Consider the following 20,635-nt stretch of genomic DNA (forward strand, 5'->3'; position numbering starts at 1 on the left):
ATGGATGAAGTAGGGAGCACAGAGTGTAATACCAGTATTAGATAAGTAATGATTCCTGATGGATATTTGTGGATATTCGTGGATATTTTTAATGAAGTTAATGAAGTCATCAAGTCGACCCCCCCCCTTTTTTTTTTACTTCAATTTGGGTGAATTTTTCAAATACGCGAGTGTAAGTATAATTTTAGTGATTGCACAAATCATGGCTGTCCAATTAAAACACATGGTGTGTGCTATTAAAATGACAACATTACAGTACTTTTAGATACATTTCTTAATCATATATCGATTAACATCCCATTGCGGTTATGGGGGGGGGGGTGGAAACGAGACATAGCATAGCTGCAAAAAAACAAATGTTGCAACAATAAACCGATTTGACGTTTCAATGGTTTATTTTTTTGACAGAGCTGAATATGAATTTGTTTAAAAGCCCTAAAAGCCAACATTGCTATCTGACATGCCAAATATCTCCACCGATTTATATCCCGGACGTCCTCTCCTTCCTGCTCGTCATTTGCGCAAACGGCCTCATAACTTCCAGGGGTAGTCATCTTCGGACCCGTCCAATTTGTTTGAAATGAAAGTCTCAAGAAATATTTTTCTGAAGCCTTCTTTATCTAAGTGACGACTGTGGCAAGATCAGAGCGTGGAACGGTTACTCTTCGCTGTGTTTCTCCTCTCATTTGCTGACATCCATTTGTGCTGCGCTCACATCTTTGTCATGAACGGAAAAGATTGAGCTGTGTTTTCCTTTTCATAATGGGTCGATGTCCGCCAGACAAAGGATATAGCCTCAAGTGGTGCTTGATAAAAGTGCATTTGAAAGTGCAAACGCACTAAAAAAGGAGGCATACTATATCAAATTAGAGGTGTACGTAAAATAATTTCAAGCCTTGTAAATTACATGATAGTATTTATTTCACATTTGAATTAATGTCATTCAAACACAAATTTATGAAGAAAATTGGTCTGGTTTTGAATCATGCGTGTATAAGTCGACCCCTCAATATGGGGGTTGAAAATGAGGGGGAAAAAACTCAACTTGTACATAGAGAAATACAGTTCACACACGTGCACACGCACACAAACACACCCATTATATTATATGCATTATATTAGCTAATTTCATAATGATCTGCTCAACAATTGAGAGCCATAGCAACACCCTCAATTTAAGTTGATCCATCTTTTATAAACATATCAGGAATGCTGCTGCAAAGTTTAGTCAAAGTTGACTGTGTTGCCATTTTTGTTTATTTAATCATTTGTGCAAATAATTAACATTGTAAGTATATGATGAATGTATAAGAGCAGCTGCTTACTAGTGCAATGTGCCACAATTGCAAATGATACAATTAGTGGACTACTCACTTCTGTTGATGATTAGCTAAGCAAAATAATCATTTGTATTATAGATGCGTCTCAATAGAGACACTCACACAGACATTATGCAGTTCATATTCAGAAACTCATTCATGCACACCGTATACACATGCATTTTATCCCTCTACAGGGAGGTTTCTTGGCCAATATTCAAGTTTTGTAAGTGACTTCATGTAAAGTTCATCACTGATAAATTGTAATCGGTTGAAAAAAGAAGTGTTTGTTAATATTATCTAATTTCAAGACTGAGCACTCTAATCAGTAAATGTAACCAAACTTTCATTTAACAGACATTAACCTAAATGCTAATTCACATTAGTGTGGTGTTCAGGTCCACTTGCAGCAGAAGAAAGCTCATTTCTTTGACTCAGACTGGAGGTATTTGCCTTTAGAGGGCCTTGTGGACACATTAAGGCTTATTTGCATGGGCCATAATGCTAACAGAGCTCCACATCGCTGTGCTGAGGCCCAGTGGAGCTATTGGTTTAATTTTATTTATTTATTTTTTTTTTTCACAGGGAAGCTGAGCATTGAATCTTGCCTGACTCTTTTACAGAACAAGTAATGAGTCCCTAACAATAGCTTGTTCTGGATGATTTAAAACACTATACCAACAGTGTAAATGAGTTTTCTTTTGTCATTCGTAATTTTGTTGTTGGTCTTTGGAATCCAGACATCTTGAAGAGCACAAGACTAACATGTGATCTGCTTCATTGACATCTACGCCTCTTGTTTAGACAATTATGTAAAACTCTTGCAAAAGCTCTCCCTTGAAAAATGTTACCTTTTTCCCCACCCTCTTTTGTCCCAAGTGCCACAATTAAGGGCTGGGGCTCTGAATAACAAAGTAGAGGCCGCTCTTCACGAGGTAGCCTCAGGTTGTGTTTACACTCCAGCACATCAAAGGCATTGCGAAATTTTTCCAAGCCCCTCCTGCTCAGGTAGTAATCCCAAAGTATAATCTCTTTAAAAACTGTAAAACCCATTAGAGTGACACCATCTAAATCCACACAGAGTAGTAGCAAAGAAAAACTCTTGTGACAGAAGAAGTCTAGGAGGAAAAATGTGGCGGCAAAAAGGAAAGACTGTTTACTCTCCAAATTTCCGGGGATGTGTTTGCATTCATTGGAAAAATGGATGGTTGTTTGTAGCGCTAACATGCCATAGGTGACATAATCATCATAATGTATGTTTAAAGAAGAGAGGAAGTGGTGTTAATTGGACTTGCAAACATACAAATCTAATTGAATAGCAAGCTAAAAACATGACTGAAAGTTGTATAAATATGCCAGCTCTATCTGGTGGTTTTTATTACTATTTCCAAACTTTTTTGGACAAAACATATGGATACATGTCCTTACTGTGCCAAAATTTTACAGCAGGGCAGAATTAAGTTATGTTCTATTGTGGTCACAGCTAGGGTGAAGACCGCAAAGGTCACACGTCAGTACATGGCGATCCGGAGGCCTCCTCTCTTGCGTATTTTCTCCAGTATGCGTGCACACACACGTACGCACACACACACACACTCTTACAAAAAACAGCAAACACAACTCACAAACACTACCAACCATATCAATACATCAGACTACATTATGTCTTTAAAGGATATTTGTTATTGTAGTTTTCTATGAAAACAAAATTGAATCATTCTTTTATGTTTTTGTGTTGGACTTCTTTTGATTCTGTAAGCACTCCTACTGCAGTGACTGATTCAAAGATTCGACAAGCACCCTTCAATCGTCCATTCCACACACAATGAAACTGCTTTTTAAACGTAAATGCAGTGTGACTGTAATACCTTCAACTCCCAGCAAATGCAAGAAGACAGGTCAAGGCTCAGTTAAAAGACACCCTTTCCAAATGCAAGTCAATGTCGTGAGAATTTATACATGTATATATTTTTTGCCACACACACAGACATATTAGTATGAGCGTGACCTTTTGAAAACTTTCCTCTCGTGACAGGAATAAAAGACGCTTTTACGAATTGGACACTTAAGAATTGTTTGTTTGCTTTCTTGGAAATCCTTCACAAATGAGTGATAACATGACATGCAAGAAATTTATTTTGGTTCCAACATGTCATCAAGGCAGAAGCACTCTAGAGCAGTGGTCCCCGACCCCCGGTCCGGTCCGTGGATCAGCTGGTACAGGGCTACGTGGGTTGCACCCGAAATAATGATTTGGAGATGATTTAAGTTAATGGTACGTGCACACCGAACGCGAACGAGGCAAAAAACGTGACTGGGCGCAAAAGGAGGTCGGGTGACGCGATGGACGCGAATGTAGCGACGCGAATGTCCGCGCGCGGTCACGAGAAGCGAGTTTTCGCCTTTCGCGTGAAGTTATTTTTTTTTTACTTTTTCCGCGTTTCGCGTCGCGACAGCCAATCAACTTCGGGAACATTCAACGGCTCACACAGGGGGCAGGAATGAATCATGACGGCCGCTTTGCAGTCACCGTGAGCGATCCAACACAGCCAGCTGAGCTTTCAATACAAAACAGAGCCAAGCAAGAGCACTCACCTGGCTTGTAAAAAGGCGGAAGCGAGAACTTGGGACAACTGGTATGTGCAGCGTTTGCTTCACTTAAAAGCTGTTGAACCGTAGTTACTTTGCTAAGCTAATGATAGCGTAGCATTGTCAGCATAATATTTAGCACGGTCTCAGCCACTGCGAGATTGCGACATTTAAAACTTTTGGCGCCGCCTCTGGCCGCTGTTGATCTTACATATGTTACATACATAGTGAGAAGGATGATGCGGCTTTTAGAGCAGCCAGGCCCTCACCCCCTGTCCACAATATTACCGTTGGCCTCTTGCCGCTGTTGATATTACATACATAGTGAGATAATGCGAAGGATGATGTGGCTTTTAGATCAGCCCCCCACCCCCCAATATAAGTGTAAGGCGTTGACCGGTCCGTGGTGATCAAAAGGTTGGGGACCACTGCTCTTGAGTACCTTTTGTACTTCATGCACAAAGATGAAACACCAACCAAGTGTTTGTAAAGCTTAGATTCAGCTTGCGCTGTACAAAAGTATGATAGTCAGACCTCCCTCCTCCCTCCCTCCTTCATTTTATTTTATTTTACAATATGTTCAATGTGGCCCCTTCTAGTCTAAACATGCTATTCCGATTGATTGTTGTGATTGCATTTGTGGGCCCAAAAATTGGTTGGAAGCCATTCAAGTTGTACCCCGCTACTGCCCAAAGACAGCTAGGATAGGCTTTAGCACAATGGATGAATTGCATTTGTGCAATTTGAAATAAACACCAAAAATTCCATTTTGCCTGTTGTTCTTGACCAAAAAAAGGAATCAAATTTGCTAAGGGCTCAGCAACCAATCAGGGCTTATCTTTCAAATGTCACATGGCCAAACTCAGAAAACAGGTGAGCTGACTTGTTTTTTTACACTTGAGCTAACTCGTAGGCATGGCAATGTTATTTTCAGTTGACAGCATATAGAAAATGGCTGCTTAGTTCATATCCCACAAACGTAATATTAACGAGAAGGAAATCGCCAGTGATATGTTCTTGATTAAAAAAAAGTTCTCGTTTAAAAAATTCTTCGGGTTCGTCTCTGCTCCTCTCCGCCTCCACCCACCACCAGCTGAAGTCACGTTGCCCCAAAGGTAAATGTCATTTTTCCTTTGTATATTTATGTTATTTAATTTAATTGTACAGTAGATTATGTTACTAATTTTTAATTTGTGTATAAAGTTGTGATGTTTTTACCTAAGGTTTTTACACGCGTTGCACGCATTCACTAATTCACTTCAACGTCATACGGTGAATTCACGTTACGAGCCTAGCCGCTGAACGAAACACGTAATATATATATATATATATATATATATATATATATATATATATTTTTTTTTTTTTCAAAATGAATCCGCTCTGTAGTGACTTTCGTTATTAATTTTGTCTTATTATTAATCATGTTTTACATGTAAGTAATGTAAGCGGTTCAAAAACAACACAAATATGTTACAATACATTATCTTTCGAGTGAGGCGATGTTCCAAAGCAAAAGTGGCTGCAGGGTAGGAGGGCAAACAGCAGAAAAAGAAAACTTTTGACAAAAAGATAACAGTTTTGTCATTTATATTTTAGATATGTTGTAGTCATATCTCGGACTTCCTTCTCCTCCGTTCATCCATACAAACAAGGAGTAGGAGCTTATGTTGCATTTATTACGAATGGGAATTTTGAGATTACAAGTATTTTTTTTTGTTTGTTTTGTTTTGCATTTTGGTCAATTTTGGTAATATGAACTGAAAAACACATGTACGGAAGTGATCGTATCCTTCAGTTTCACTGTATATGATAAATTGTAACAACAGATTTCTCCTTGGTTTTTGTCGTATTTTTTTCAGCAGTGTGAGTAATGTCACAGATCTGTTTCGTTTATCGTTGAAGAGCAGAAATGGCAGTAAAAGAGTACAAATTGGTGCACAAAAGGGGAATTTTTGGCTAAGTGCTACTTGTGTATTCTTGCCACATCCTATCCATGCCATGTGAAAGAGTATTCACAAGTACTGAGAACATATTAACACAGTCAAGGGCATGCTTGAAATTAAACAAAAATGTAATCAGGCTGCTTTTTTTGGAAAAAAAAAAAGGGTTTAATGTGTGCTCTTCGATGTCAATGATGTGTGGCTTCTGAAAAAGAATAAATAGAATTTGCCTATTTTAATAATTTCCTTTTTTTCTGTCATTGTTATTATGTATGCCATGGATTTATTTTTATAAACATTGCTCAATATATCGCCATGCATACTGCTATACACCTTTGCTGTATCACAATATATCACAATACACTTCAAGCAGTCTTCAAAGAGTGAAGTTTTAATTTTTTTAATATAAATTATTTCACTTCTGGGTTTTTTACTCAGATTTTTTTGGATGGATGGATGGATTATGTTGGATTTAAGGATCTTGGTTTTACTCATGTTTTGGTGAAAGTAAGGCTCTCTTTACAATGAAAAAAGTGTGAATTAGACAATGGCAGAGCATTTTAACTCATGGTGCGTGATAAGAATGAAAGGTGTTCATGTAAATCATCACATGGTTTACAAACTTATTAAGTACAAGCTTCCTCCCAAAGCCTGGCAGGCCAGCAACACACCTAAATTATTGACGAAGCTGGGGGCCCCTCGGAGGCACAACTTTGATGATGTTATAAACAGGGAAGAGGACAACATGCCTCCTCAGCAAAAGATTATAGGACCTCCCGCCCCTCCAAATTCCGACCCTTGTGTTCTCACTCCTAATTACCTGCTTCCAATGGTGAGAGGGGAAGATAGCAATAGGAGGGGGTGGAAAAATCTTGAATGGATGTCACACATTCCTTTCCCCTGGATGCTAACTCGTTGTACAAAATAATATACAGTGGAACCCCGGGGTACGATATCCCTGCCTTAGGTTTTTTTTCAGTTTAAGATGTGATCTGCCACTATTTTTTGTCCCCTTTTTACGGTATTTTTCCCGCTTTATGACAAAAACAACTCTCATGAACCTAGGGGTTGGCTGTATTTGTGTTGATTTGTCTCCATCTTCAGGTGTTTTTAGGTAATTGCTAGGTAATTGCTCTTATTTTCTGGTCCCATCAAACTGCTTACGCTGCAACGCGTAGCTAAGATATTGGTCTGCTATTGGTCGGCGTTACTGTCAAAATAGTGGCATGCTACGGACTGGATTGCGTCTGAGTGTTTAAAATAGCTATTTATCAGGCATTTTAAGTGTTCAATTCAAACTTGAATGGGTGAGCCATGAGTCCCAAGATTGCTAGTGATGTTAAAGAAGTAAGAAGATGATTTATATGGAAACGACGCTGGAGACAATCAAGAATTATGACGAATGTAGCTTACCCTCCTACCCTCACTTGGGAGAATGGCCATATGTGTATATATATATATATATATATATATATATATATATATATATATATATATATATATATATATATATATATACCCCTAATGTGAACACGTATGCATTACTGGGCTACACCCACTATTTTCCAGAGCTTTTAATTTAAAAATAAATATTCACAAATATCCATATATATATATATATATATATATATATATATATATATATATATATATATATACCCCTAATGTGAACACGTATGCATTACTGGGCTACACCCACTATTTTCCAGAGCTTTTAATTTAAAAATAAATATTCACAAATATCCATATATATATATATATATATATATATATATATATATATATATATATATACAGATTTTTTTTTTTTTTTTTTTTGTAAAACTTAGCAAATGGGTTGTGCAAATATCTTGCAAGCATATCAAATCTGGTCTATATTCTTCCGCCATCCTTGCAGGATTCACACCACTACTAGTAATTTCTGAATCAATTTGCAAAATCGCAAGCAAAAATGAGATCAAGAAAAAATATATGATTTCCCCAGGGCAAACATGCTCTAAATCAGATCTAAAAAGAGGTCCCTGTTTCTTAGTCCAGATCTAATGGAAATATTTTTTAAATATGAGAACTATTGTTGTTTTCATCAGAGCTTTAGCCATATAATGTCTCTATAGATATTTTAATGAACACATATCAGACATGCCTTCTAAACTGTTTATTATATTGAGCAGTATTGATTTAACTGTATGCTTATTCATGTAATTGTAGTTTACTGAGGCTTACAACTATACAGTATCAATCATAGTGACAGCTTTTGCTTTTATTTATTCATTGTTTTATTTTACTTTATTTTTATCTAATTTTTTTCACTAAATAGTACATATTGATAAATTAGTACCTCTGATCTCTCAATCACCATTTAACTCCTGCTGCTAGTCTTTGTTGGGTGTCGAATTGTGCGTTCACCATCTTTGGTCAATATATACATATACATATGTCAATAAATTGTATCACTATGTTATCACTTTTACATTCATCTCCATTTAGCTACAGTATAAATTAACTAGTTTAGTTCATGCAAACACTACAGAAGTAGTGATTTGTCATTTAAAGATGATGCAACATAATCATGGGCTAATCAGGAAACCTGTGGTCAGTTGTGTCTCTTGTGACACAAAATCACACCACAATAGATCTTCTGTGGAGCTCCATAGAACAAGGCTGATGACACAAATGCCAACAATTCAGAACAGCGAAGTGATGTCACTGCGGCACACTAAAAATTTATTTGAATCAGACCCGAACTGTCCGGTCCATGGCTGTTATATCAAGTATTTCACTCCCACTACTCAGAAAAGAATTACCATCAAGGATGTGGCTACGATTTAATAGCATCTTAAAGTACAAAAGACCCATTTTGTAAATGCGTCATGGACTGCCTTTTGTGTTGGGACAAAATTGCATGAAGAAACAGAACTAGGAAATAATTCATTTCACACTTCGATGCATGTTCATTAAATGTGCTTTGCAATTATTGTTAGTTTATTGGGGGTTTTACATTATAGGCAACACTTTTCGACAAACATGTTCATGTTCATGTTCATTCAATGCAAAATTAAATAAAATAATGGCAGCAGCATGTATATATGTATGTATATATGTATATATATGTGTGTGTGTATATATATCTATATATATCTATATCTATCTATATCTATCTATATATATATATATATATATATATATATATATATATATATATATATATATATATATATATATATATATATATATATATACCACAAAAGCAGTTTGGATTTACTTCACACTCAGTGATGGTGTCAATGTGTCTGCAAGGATTGGCTCCAGCTCCCTGCAACCTTAGGAGTATAGAAAATAGATGAATGAACAATAAACCAATAAAGTCAGCCTTGTGGTGTATGAAGTTTAAATATAAACATCCATCCAACATCAAACAAAATATCTTTAGATTACACCCAATTTACCCAGATTTACACACTAATTAAACCTATTAGTAATAATTCCTGGGGTAGCAAGCAATCTAAATGTTGGATTAGCAGGTTCAATAAAATTAATAATAATTCATATTAGTACAGATAAATTGTGTCTGTTTAAAATAAATGCATTTTAGACATGGTGGCTCAGTGGCACAGTGGTTAGCATATCTGCGTCACAGTTCAGAGTCCCAAGTTCAAATCACGCTCGCACCTGTATGGAGTTTGCTTGTTCTCCCCGGACCCGCGTGAATTCACTCCGGGCACTCCGATTCCTCCCACATTCCCAAAACATGCTCTGCATGTCCTGTATATTGGACACTCTTAATGGTCCGTTCTCAGGTGTGATTGGGTGCATGAATGGCTCTTCACCACTGTGCGCCCTGCGATTGTCTGGCAAGCAGTCCAAGGTGTCCCCTGCCCACTGCCCGAAGACTGCTGGCACCAGCAAACTAGCAACCCTAGTGAGAAGGCCACAGACGATTGAGTCTACTGTTTAATGATAAACACGCAAGCTGTGAGCTTTAGACAAATGAGGGAAACCTTTACCTCTGTCATCTTTTTAGTGTGATGTATTGATCAGCAGTTGACTTTGTGACTGAGCTGACACTGCCATTGTTGGTCTGGGCCACAGCCGAAATTAGCTCCCCATCCAGGGAATAAAGTTAATATTTTTCAAGTCGAAGTAAAGCGTATTGGTTTTGTGGCTGTAATGGATAGTCTGGTGAGGCCAATGTGTGGCATTTACACACACACCCACGCACACACACACACGCATGCGCACACACACCCCTCGAGGCCCACAGTCAGACAGACAGCGACACACAATCTATCGCGGTTCTCTACATGACGGAGCAGGCTCGCAGGCTGAGCAATGGGCTGATCAATAGTCATCAGCACCACGTTTACTTGGCTGTCACTTCAAGCCAAACTCAAAGGCATGAACTGAGGTTATAAGCATTTTCACAAAACCAGGATATGGAAGTTGTTTGTGGAATTTTTTTTGTAAGAATAAGAACCTTGCTAAATTTGCATTAGGTGTGCATAATTACAGCAAACAATTGTCAGAATTGCATCATTAAATGTTTATTTGACCTTTTACTCAGACCTGAATTAATGTTGCGATTTTTTTTCTTTCTGCAGGGTCTCGAGAAAATTTAATTAATATTAAATATAATATGAAATATCAATATTCTAGGCCGTCATGTTATTTCTGTGGGACATTGAGAAATTAATAATACTAAACATCAAGAAATAACCATTATGTTATTCCAATATTTTCATTCTTCACACATTTTTCGACCATCTCCACATTATTAATCCAATTCACCTTGGGGGGGGTTGTATTTTTCTTATTCCAAATGTTCCTGTTTTTCTACAAATTCAACATTTTCACCCTCAAACTCCTCATTATTTTCCAAACCAAACAAATTTCCGCAAACATTTGTTTATCCAATGGATTCATGCCACTTTGGAAATGATTTTCAACTTGCCAAAAATGTATCATTTGCTCCATTATGATATCCATAAATGATACCTATTCATTCCCAATGACACTTTCATCAGAACATATTCGTGTACTTCCCAATTGGATTTTAAAACATCCAATTTATTCAAGCCACATGCCAAAAATTCTGAAATTTACAATTTCATTTCTACAAAAGGATTCAACATATTGGCAAAGAAAGTTCCAGCAAAAAATATTGATTCTCAGACATATTCTGAAACAGATTCCCATCATTCCCATTAGAAAACCTAATGTTCAGCTCATTCAAGTGACCTTGAAAATGATTTCACATACCAAAATTGATACTCCACAAAAAACTTCACTTTCATTTCCAATGACTCATTTAAAATTCATTCACATTCACATTCACATTCATTATAATTCAACATTCTATATCTATCAGTTGTAGTCTAACTATTTCAATATCATTACTTCCGTTTACAATTCCAAATTTTCCAAATGAATGGACTGCAAAAGCAAACGAAGTATATTTAATATTTTACTGGAAAGAAGTAAGAAACACTGGACACAATTTCTGTTCAGTTTGCGTTTCACCTTTCAGTCACTCCAAGAGGGACTTGGGAACCAGTAATGTGTCGCCACAACAAACAAATTTGTATTGACAAATTTTATTCCTTCCATGCTTGAATGCTGGGGTGAGATAAGAAACTGCAATCGCACAAAGTGAATGTGTGAGCCTTGGCGCACTCAGCAGTGAGAGTGTGAAAGGTGTTAATTGCGCTGCTAATTAGGTCCTGATTGAATTGCTCTCCTTTTGCACTTGCAGGTGATTCAAATTTCAACAAAGCACATTATTTGGCATGGATAACAGGTGCCAAGCTTGACAGACAACACAAATAACAGTGGCAGTAATACAAGCAATCAAAAAAATAACAAGCACTCAGTTTACAGAAAAAAAAAACAAATGCAGAAAATACATGGCTTCTTCTGTTAGTTAAAAGGGGCCTTACTCATGAATATGTTCACCCAAAACTACCTCAACCTAGTTTAAAATGAGTTTATATAATGTGTACACTTTAATTTGCATGAATTAAAGTGAAAAACACATCTACAGTATGGAGTCATTTCTTTATTTAAATCCAATGTAAATTTAACTTAAATTCAAAGGGATGGAAGTTAAAGGTGAAAAACTCTCGAGCAATCAATTTTTTTGGGTGTGTTTTAATGATTATACCAATTATTCACCCTGATTCACTCACATTTACATATTCCTTGTTGCAGTTGTGAGATCTTTTGTCACTTGAGGCAAACAGATCCCAGCCAGTGTATTTGTCACAAGTTGAGCAATGAAATGTTGTAAGTATTGGACGCATAGGGCTTAAATATAGCCAAAACAAAGTGACAAAATATTTTAATGCAATTCTGCTGTAATGCACGAAGAATTGTCTTTAGGTTTGACACACTTCAATGTAAACTTAATGTTTAGTATTAATATTTATTTATTTAGTCATAGTAATGGTCAGATTTTAATAAAGAATTTGTGAAACTGCGTGAAGCTTTTGTATTGAACATTAATGCAAATAAGAAAAACAATAAATTGTTTTCAGTACAGATTGACCAATATGTTTTAAGGGCCGATACACATACCGTTGTTTGGAGCCTATATTATTTTTTAAGGAAAGTCAAATTTTTTCCACCAAAAGTTATGGAACTATAAAATTCAATTTTTAAAAAAAAATATGTTAAGCATATGTTTATCTAACAACTTTGCAGATCTGGATTATACAATTATTGAGATTTTCGGACGTAGACATCTTTATTTTAACAGGAAGTGCTTCCAGGTTGATGAGAATGTCCTAAGAAGTTAAATGAGTACTAACACGAATAAAAATCTCCTGACACAGAAAAAAGAACTTAAATCATTGAAGTAATCCGTCACAGCCAATATTCAGGCTTTGATCATTTAAAAATATTCAATGGGTTTAACTTGAAAAATTTACCGTCAAGTAATGTTTTTGATTAGACCAAAGCAAACCATATATTGTTGCTTGTCCTGATTTAAAATAATTAAGTTCAATTCATTACATATCATCATGATTTGTTTTATTAATTTAAACTGAATAAAAATCTTTGTAAACTATCGGAACTAAGTATATATTTACTATCTTAATGATTTAAAATGGCCATACTCCTAAATTAAAAAAACAAAAAAAAATTAATACATTTAGAATGATAGTCAAGGCAACTGTATTTACACAGTGCATAGTTACAAGTGCATCATTTGAAAGCATGTAACAAAAAGTAAAAAAAAAAGCCATTTTAATTTATTCACAGTACAAGAAAAAAATTGCTGTTTTTAATAAGAGCTCAGTCATATAGACGTGCTGGACAGTCAGCTCAGTTCTTAACCGAAGGGAAATGTGTTCTGGACCCTAGTGTACAGTTAGTGACTGTTTTAATGTCTTTGGGCTGGTGTAAGGCATCTTCTCTCCCAGTGACAAAAAGCGCCAAGGTTACGTGATCCACTTTGCCAGCTCCATTTCCTGTGAATCGACAAAAATGCAATCATTACTTGGAAATGGAGAAAGAAAATGACAGCTGGGTACAGCGAAAACAAACGAAACCTCTGTTTATACTGATGCATATATGTACTTTTTACTTACAACATATTCTTTATACTTTATTTTTGGACACATGCCATCTGCAACTATAGCCATAGACGAATGGTGGTCATGTGATATAAATAGCGAATACTAGACATAAGTCCCACACTTTATTGAAAATTCAATACAAAAATAAATAACTGTCTAAATTAGGGGTGGTAATCTTTGGATCTCTCAAAATTCGATTCAATTCCGATTTTGGAGTCACCGATTCGATTCGGAATCGATTTTTGATTCTCAACAATTTTAAATTCAAAACGATTTGATTCAATTACTTAAAAATGATTCCTGCTTCAATCTCTTTAAGTGCAAAAAGTCCTGTCAAATACAGACTTGATGCTAAGCAAAAATGACTAACCTAAAGGCTATCCATATGCAGGGTTTTCATTTTCTTACCAAATTTGTCAACGTCTGACTATTCGATCAATGTCAGTAAGATACCGAGTTGGTGAAGAAGCTTTGCCTGACGTTTTAAGGAATGCACTAAAAAAAAAAAAAAATCACATTTGGTGAGTCAAGTCGGATCAAAGTAAAAAAGAATACATTCAACCAGAAATACAAATTAGAAAGTTCACTATTTTTCAACTATTTCCATAAAAAAGGCAAATCAAAGAACCAATGACAGCTGTTTTACACTGTAAATAAAATTTTCCCAAATTTTAAAATAATTGAAATGTTAAACCTTTGTTTATCCTTGTTTTGATAAAACCAACAACAACAACAACAAAAGATGCATACCGTTCCCGGGGTCAAAAACGTCTCTTTGAACAGGGGTGCCCAAATCATATTGCTCCAAGATCTACTTTTCTAGTAGTCATTCTTCAACGATTTAACTTTTTTTTTTTTTTTTTTTTAATTGGCAACCATAATTGGTTCACCCCTTGTTTTTCACAGGTTCTCAAAGCAGAAAGCTACTATTAGTAGAAAGACACTTGCAAAACGCCCCAAATTCAAAATTTATGCTGTTTGTGATGTGTTCTTGACAGTCTTTTTTAAAAAATATACAGTAAAATATTTTTTTTCACATTCAGCATTGATCATACATGCACAGACACATGCACACACATGCACGCAAGTGCTTTTTTTTCTTTCGGTGGACCAGCCAAAATGTCCAAACAGTAAAGGTCGGATGTCAATGGAATGTTTGAAAGGCAAAGAGTACACGCGTACAGACACATTGAGTGCCCGAGGGCCGGACCAGCTGCTTTGTCTTTTAGGCTGCAGAACAGGACCAGGACACCTGCCGTTCTCCCACGACCGGGAGAGAGAGTTTTGTATGTAATCATAGTGAAACATCATGTGGGAAGATCAAATAACAGTTTTGTCAATGAATGGTAGGCGCATGGATATGGAGCAAGATTTCACTCCTACATGGTCATTAAATGTTTGTGCATTGATCGCAGCACTCAGAGAAAATGAAGAAGCAGAAAAGAGACAGCTGCCCTATTTTTGCTTCAGAAACTTTTAAATGCTGATAAAGATCAATGCCGTGCCTGATGATATAAATTCTGGGCGACTAGTTCTTATTGATCCAGCTGCAGTGCTCTTGGTTTTTGGAATGCCAGATGAAGTCTGCAGAGACATTTGGCAATTGGAAAAGCACACACTCACAAACGCAAGCACACACAAACTCCAATGCAAATCAGAATTGATTTTTGATTCGATTCAATTAAAAATAATTTCTGCTTCACTCGATAAATGTGCAAAGTATCACCATACGACTTCCGTCTACTTTGCTAGACGAAACGATGAAGGGAGACAAAGTGTACTTTTAGTTTTTTTTTTCATATTTATGAAATTTTGATTTGTGAGGAAAATGCCTTTCAACTGCTACTTTTCGAAGCAATCTATAAATTGTCTAGCAGAAAACTACTATTAGTAGAAAGACTAGCAAAACGTGATGATGAAGCAAAAGAAGTGCAGCTGTACATGAAAAAAGTAGAACGAGTCATTTCACAGAAAGTTTCACTTTCACTTTATGCCTGCCCAGTTCTGGAATGCCTTCCAGAGGTTATTGATTTTTTTAACCTGTGCATCTCTGTCAGATTAACTATAGCAAAAATCAGTTTTTATCTATTTACTTTATTCTGTAAAAAATTATGTACATATTTTTGTTGATACTATAAACAGTATACAAGTGTATACAGTAAATAAAATTCAGTAGCATATTAGCCACATCAGGGATTGGTTATTTTTAATCTGTCTGGTCGGATTGGCTTTAAAAATCTTGATTGTGTAAAGTCTGTTCATAATTTACCTCTTTTCATGTTTCTTTTATGCAACCAATGGCAAACTCTCAGCAGCTAAAATAGTACGTTTAGTCTTTATCTAATAATGTCTCCTTGACAGAACATGCAGGCCTGTTATCTGTAATTGGAGAAGTTAACTCTCAGCAATTATGGAGTTGTTCAGCAGCCACGGCGGAGACAGAAAGATTCGAGCGCATCCTGCACCTGGTTATGCTCACAAGTTGAGGATGTCAACTTCCCAGGACTTGCGCACACCTGAAAACACACCTTAAGTTTTAGTGCTGAGGTAATAACCGCTGTCACAGCACCCCTCCCCCACATACACACCATCTTCTTCAGTTCCACCCTGATAATTCATCCAGTCATTACCCAGCATTTGATATTCACTGTTGAGTATTCAAGGTTACAGGTTGAGTTTCTTATAATTGTGGTTGAATAATAGCAGGGCAAATTATGAGCAACCCCCCCCCCCCCCCCCCCCCCCCCCCCGCCACCACCACCACCATGTCAGCGCCGCGCCAACGCAGGGTCTAGTTTCTTATTGCTCATGGTTTTTGAAGGTATCATTTCTCATGGCAGGAAAAGGCCCCGTTGACTTGTCAGTCTCATTGCTCATGGTGTGCGCCGTCTTTCAGGAGGGCCCGCGCTGACACATTCATAAATATGACACCTTGTTTTGTCCTTCTGGCATCTTTTCGCTCGGCAATGGCCTTTGAATTGGAAACAGGTAAGCTAATAGGGCTGCGTCTCATGCATGGGAACCGTGGTCTTTTGGTAGAAGACGGTGGCCCCAGGCGACACATGACAGGCAGATAATGACTGTATAGCTGTCACGTCAAGGATACCTGTCTGCCGGTAAATACAGATTTGCCTTTTTGACATCATTTTTCCACCTCCTGGAAGATCAACCGAATGCAGCTTTCCCACTATCTCAGAGGAGCTATCAGCACACATGAATGTGCGCACACGCTGGCCCAGTTATATGCCACTTGGAAGTTTGGCCAATAGTATGCCCGCAAAATTGTGATTCTACGCAACACCCTCTTTTGTCTGTTTGGGAATTCATAAAATATGACCACAGTAGTCAGAGATATACAGTATATGTGCAAGCTAGTACATGAGTGTTTTTGTGTGCGTGTGCGTGTGTGTGTGTGTGACTGGCAGGCCGGCTGAGGCATGTGTTTTGCGTGTTGCCCCGGGGAATGCAGGTGAAAGCAATCTTGGTCTCTGAAAGCCAGTGAGATGCACCTTTTTGCACCAAGAGAGCAGGCAAGCTGATTCCTTTTTGATAGGTTGTAAACCCCAAACATGCCCCCCTCCACTTGCTCCCACCTTCCACCACTGTGCAAATCCCAACATCACTGTCAAGTCAGACCAAGAAACGATTCATCAAGGTCTATGTAGTGTTCCAGACTTTAGTAGTGCTGTTTTGTCAGTTACAGTTGTACCTCAGGATATGAAAGCCTCAGTTTACGAAAAACTCAATATACAAAATGACATTGAAGACTTTTTTTGGACCCTAATATGAAAAAAAAAAAAAATCTAGAAATTAGTGTGCCGCTCACCCGCCTCTTCTCGAGGGTGAGAGACTCAAAGAATTTTCTATGTTCAATGTTCTTCTACTTTCTAGTAAACACCATCCGCCTCCGCCAGCCCACTGACCAGCAAGTGATTTTGAACTTTAGGAAGTTGTAACAATTTCTGACATTTACTTTGTATTGTTTTCTGACGTTTGGTTAATACTGTATTGGTTTTTGCAAATTGTTCTCCTTCTCCTCTGCTTATTGGATGTTGTCTCCCTCAAAAGTTAAGATTTCCCATTTTATTTTTTTCCTTGTCCGGAATAAATTATTGTGTGAAGGCGAAAGCCGTTCTGCCTGATTTTGACGCGTTTCAACCCATTCCAAGTTCATCCGATTCACACGTTCCAATTTCATATCATTCCAATTACTTGTGCGACAACTGCTTTCGTTTTTCTCATTCCAAATATTTACAAATTTCGCACAGTTCAGTACCACACCAAAACTCCAATTGATTTAACATTGGGGGATTTTACATTACATATTTATAGCTTTCAGATTTCATATTTTCACTATTTAGCTCATTCACCTCACCTTAGGGATGATTCCCATCATTCCACTAATTCATACATTCCAATATTTTCCCATAATTCCATATTTTTCACCCTTTAATATTTCACAATTAATTTTCAATGTGAGGCGTCCCTGTTCATTCTCAATAGATTTCTCATTTCACATTTTGAGCTTTCCCATTTCACATTCATAATATTTAACCCTTTCATTTCACCTCATGGATCACTTCCATCACTCCAATAATTCAAACATGTTCATATTTCCCATAATTCCATATTTTCACTTCAATATTCCAATATCATTTCCAATGGGAGATTTAACATTTCACATTTTGAGCTTTCCCATTACACATTCACAACATTTAACTATTCATTTCGCCTTAGGGACCATTTCCATCGTTCCAATAATTCATAAATATGAAAATTTTCCCATAATTCCATATTTTTCACCTATAATAATTCAAAATTCCTTTCCAATGGCATATTTAACATTTCACATTTGAAGCTTCCCCATTTCACATATACATCCTTCAATTCATTCCTTTCACATTTTCATCATTACTAATACGTATTCACACATTACAATAATTCACAACTATTTAATATTATTACCCATACTTCCCCATTCATTCCCTCTATTCTCACCAAAATTTTCCTTCTTCCTCATTACTCATCCGATTTACACTGCTCCAACTTTAATTGATTGCCCCGATTTCCGCCATTACGTGGGTGTATCCATTTCCCTCTTCCCACAATTCAAAATGTTCCCCTGATTCCACTTTTTTCAGTTTTTTCCTTGCATCTTCTACATTTTTGGCCTATTCAAACTGCTCCAACCTTGTAATATTCATAATATTTACAGATTCAAGCCAATCAAACATTCCACATCATTCCACCATTCAACGATTCTCCCTTTTAGCGTTTTTCCCTTCACACACAATTTCTTTTGCACATTTTCTAGTTTTATATAAGAAAATGGCCTCAAATATGAAAAAAAAATCACTAATACAAAAGCCTTCCCAGAACAAGTTAATTTTGTATCTCGAGGTACCACTGTATATGAATATTTGTTGTGTGTTTCAGCCCAGCGAGACCAATTTACTTAAAACAGTTTGCTACAACTCTTTCCCTCCTCAAGATAATCCCCTTCATCACATTTCTTCATTCCTCAGTTGAGCAGAAACAGCCAGGAAGGATGGAATGATGCAATACAGCTCACAAAATACTTCATTTCACAGAAAGAATGATTAGTGACAAATCACATTTGCTTGAGACTTATTTAAATCTTGGTATGTGAAGCATAATTCTATAAAAGAGCGATTGTATTCATTTGGCCTATGTTTGCAACATTGGGTGTTGAGACAACTGTCACTGGTGAGCAACGAACATTTTGCCGTATGACTATGGAGACAAATGCCCCAGTTTTATTAAGTACCTTTATTGAGATGTGTGATGAGGAATTATTACGAATAGGTTTAATTAGTGTGTAAATCTGGGTAAATTGGGTGTAATCTAAAGATATTTTGTTCGATGTTGGATGGATGTTTATATTTAAAGTTCATACACCACAAGGCTGACTTTATTGGTTTATTGTTCCGAGTCACCCATTCCTGGTGAAAATCTTTGGATAGAAACCTATATATAAATAGATCATATTTTTCTGAGTATAAGTCAATCTCGAGTATTAAAGTAACCTTGTTTTTACTGCAATTTGGATGATTTTACAAAACACAGAGGATAGGTCGATCCCCGACTTGCTGGATGAATAAATCATGGCTGTCCAACTTAAACACATCATGGTGTGTGTTATTTAAATGACAAAAATAGTTTGAGTGCCATTTCTATAATGTATTTCACGCAGCATGAGTGAAAGTGCATGCAGGAGCTCCAGCCCACATCCTTGCTTCCTCTTTGCCAGGTCCAACAAGACTGCAAGACTCCCAGTTGCTGTGCACATTCAGAAAAGGGTAGCACCGCCAAAGTAAGTGCCAACGTAACATGCGAGTATGTCAATGGAAAATAACTTATACTGTTTCTTTTGTAGTGTAGTTTCTTTTTCTTTTCATCCTCAGCGCGTCAAACTCAGACGAAAAAATGAACCACACAGACTCATTTTCTACTCTTCACAAGAAAGATCGCGACACATGATGAAAGTGTATATTTGCAATGTTAAGAGGTAACATGAAAGTGCTATCAAAGACAGTACATGATGAGAACATGATACTGGGCAAAGTTCTCCATTAATGTTGTTGAATTAATTGTTAAGTTGAACTCTTTTCGAATAACAATGTTAATAAGAATACCAATTTGCTGCTTGTAAATGTTGATACCTTCAAAGCATTGATTAGGTTTGACTTTCCTTTCAAGTAAACATTAATCAACAAGACCAACTCAAACTAGAAACATGGCAATAATACAAATCTTTATTAACTTAATAATACCTGTGTGAGTTATTCAAAACAATAAGGGAAAAATTGCTATGCTTTTGCATTTAGCCAACATGTAAAAGTTCATAGTTAGCTACAAGCACAATGTATTCAAACATACTTGCAAATAGGTTTGAATGTATTCTCAATTAAGTTTGAATGGGTTTGCAGAGCAAAGTACAGTGGAGCCCCGTGTTACAGTGTCCCTGGCTTAGGTTTTTTTAATGTTGCGAAGCGAAATACAGAGTTTTTTCGTCCTTTCTTTATGGTATTTTCCCGGTTTTGTGTCAAAAACAACTGTCATGACCCTAGGGGCTTGGCTGTATTTGTGTTTTTTTGTCTCCATATGCAGGCGTTCTCAGGTAATTGCACAAATTTTCTGTTGCCGTCAATGCATCCATTCAACGCGTCACTACAATGCTGGTCTGCTA

At 36.8% G+C, this 20,635-nt stretch overlaps 1 long non-coding RNA gene across 1 annotated transcript in view; it reads left to right on the forward strand.

Moving 5' to 3' along the window:
* Nucleotides 1-20,635, forward strand: part of LOC148407612 (uncharacterized) — a 61,073-nt gene that overhangs the window by 1,080 nt on the left and 39,358 nt on the right. Inside the window, exons 2-3 of the long non-coding RNA XR_015868675.1 lie at nt 19,697-19,759; nt 19,823-19,954. This is a non-coding gene — a long non-coding RNA (uncharacterized LOC148407612). The remainder of the gene's footprint in view (nt 1-19,696; nt 19,760-19,822; nt 19,955-20,635) is intronic.

The sequence above is a fragment of the Hippichthys cyanospilos genome, chromosome 19, assembly GCF_059441005.1.
Source record: "Hippichthys cyanospilos isolate Australia breed blue-spotted pipefish chromosome 19, RoL_Hcya_1.0, whole genome shotgun sequence".
NCBI lineage: Eukaryota > Metazoa > Chordata > Actinopteri > Syngnathiformes > Syngnathidae > Hippichthys > Hippichthys cyanospilos.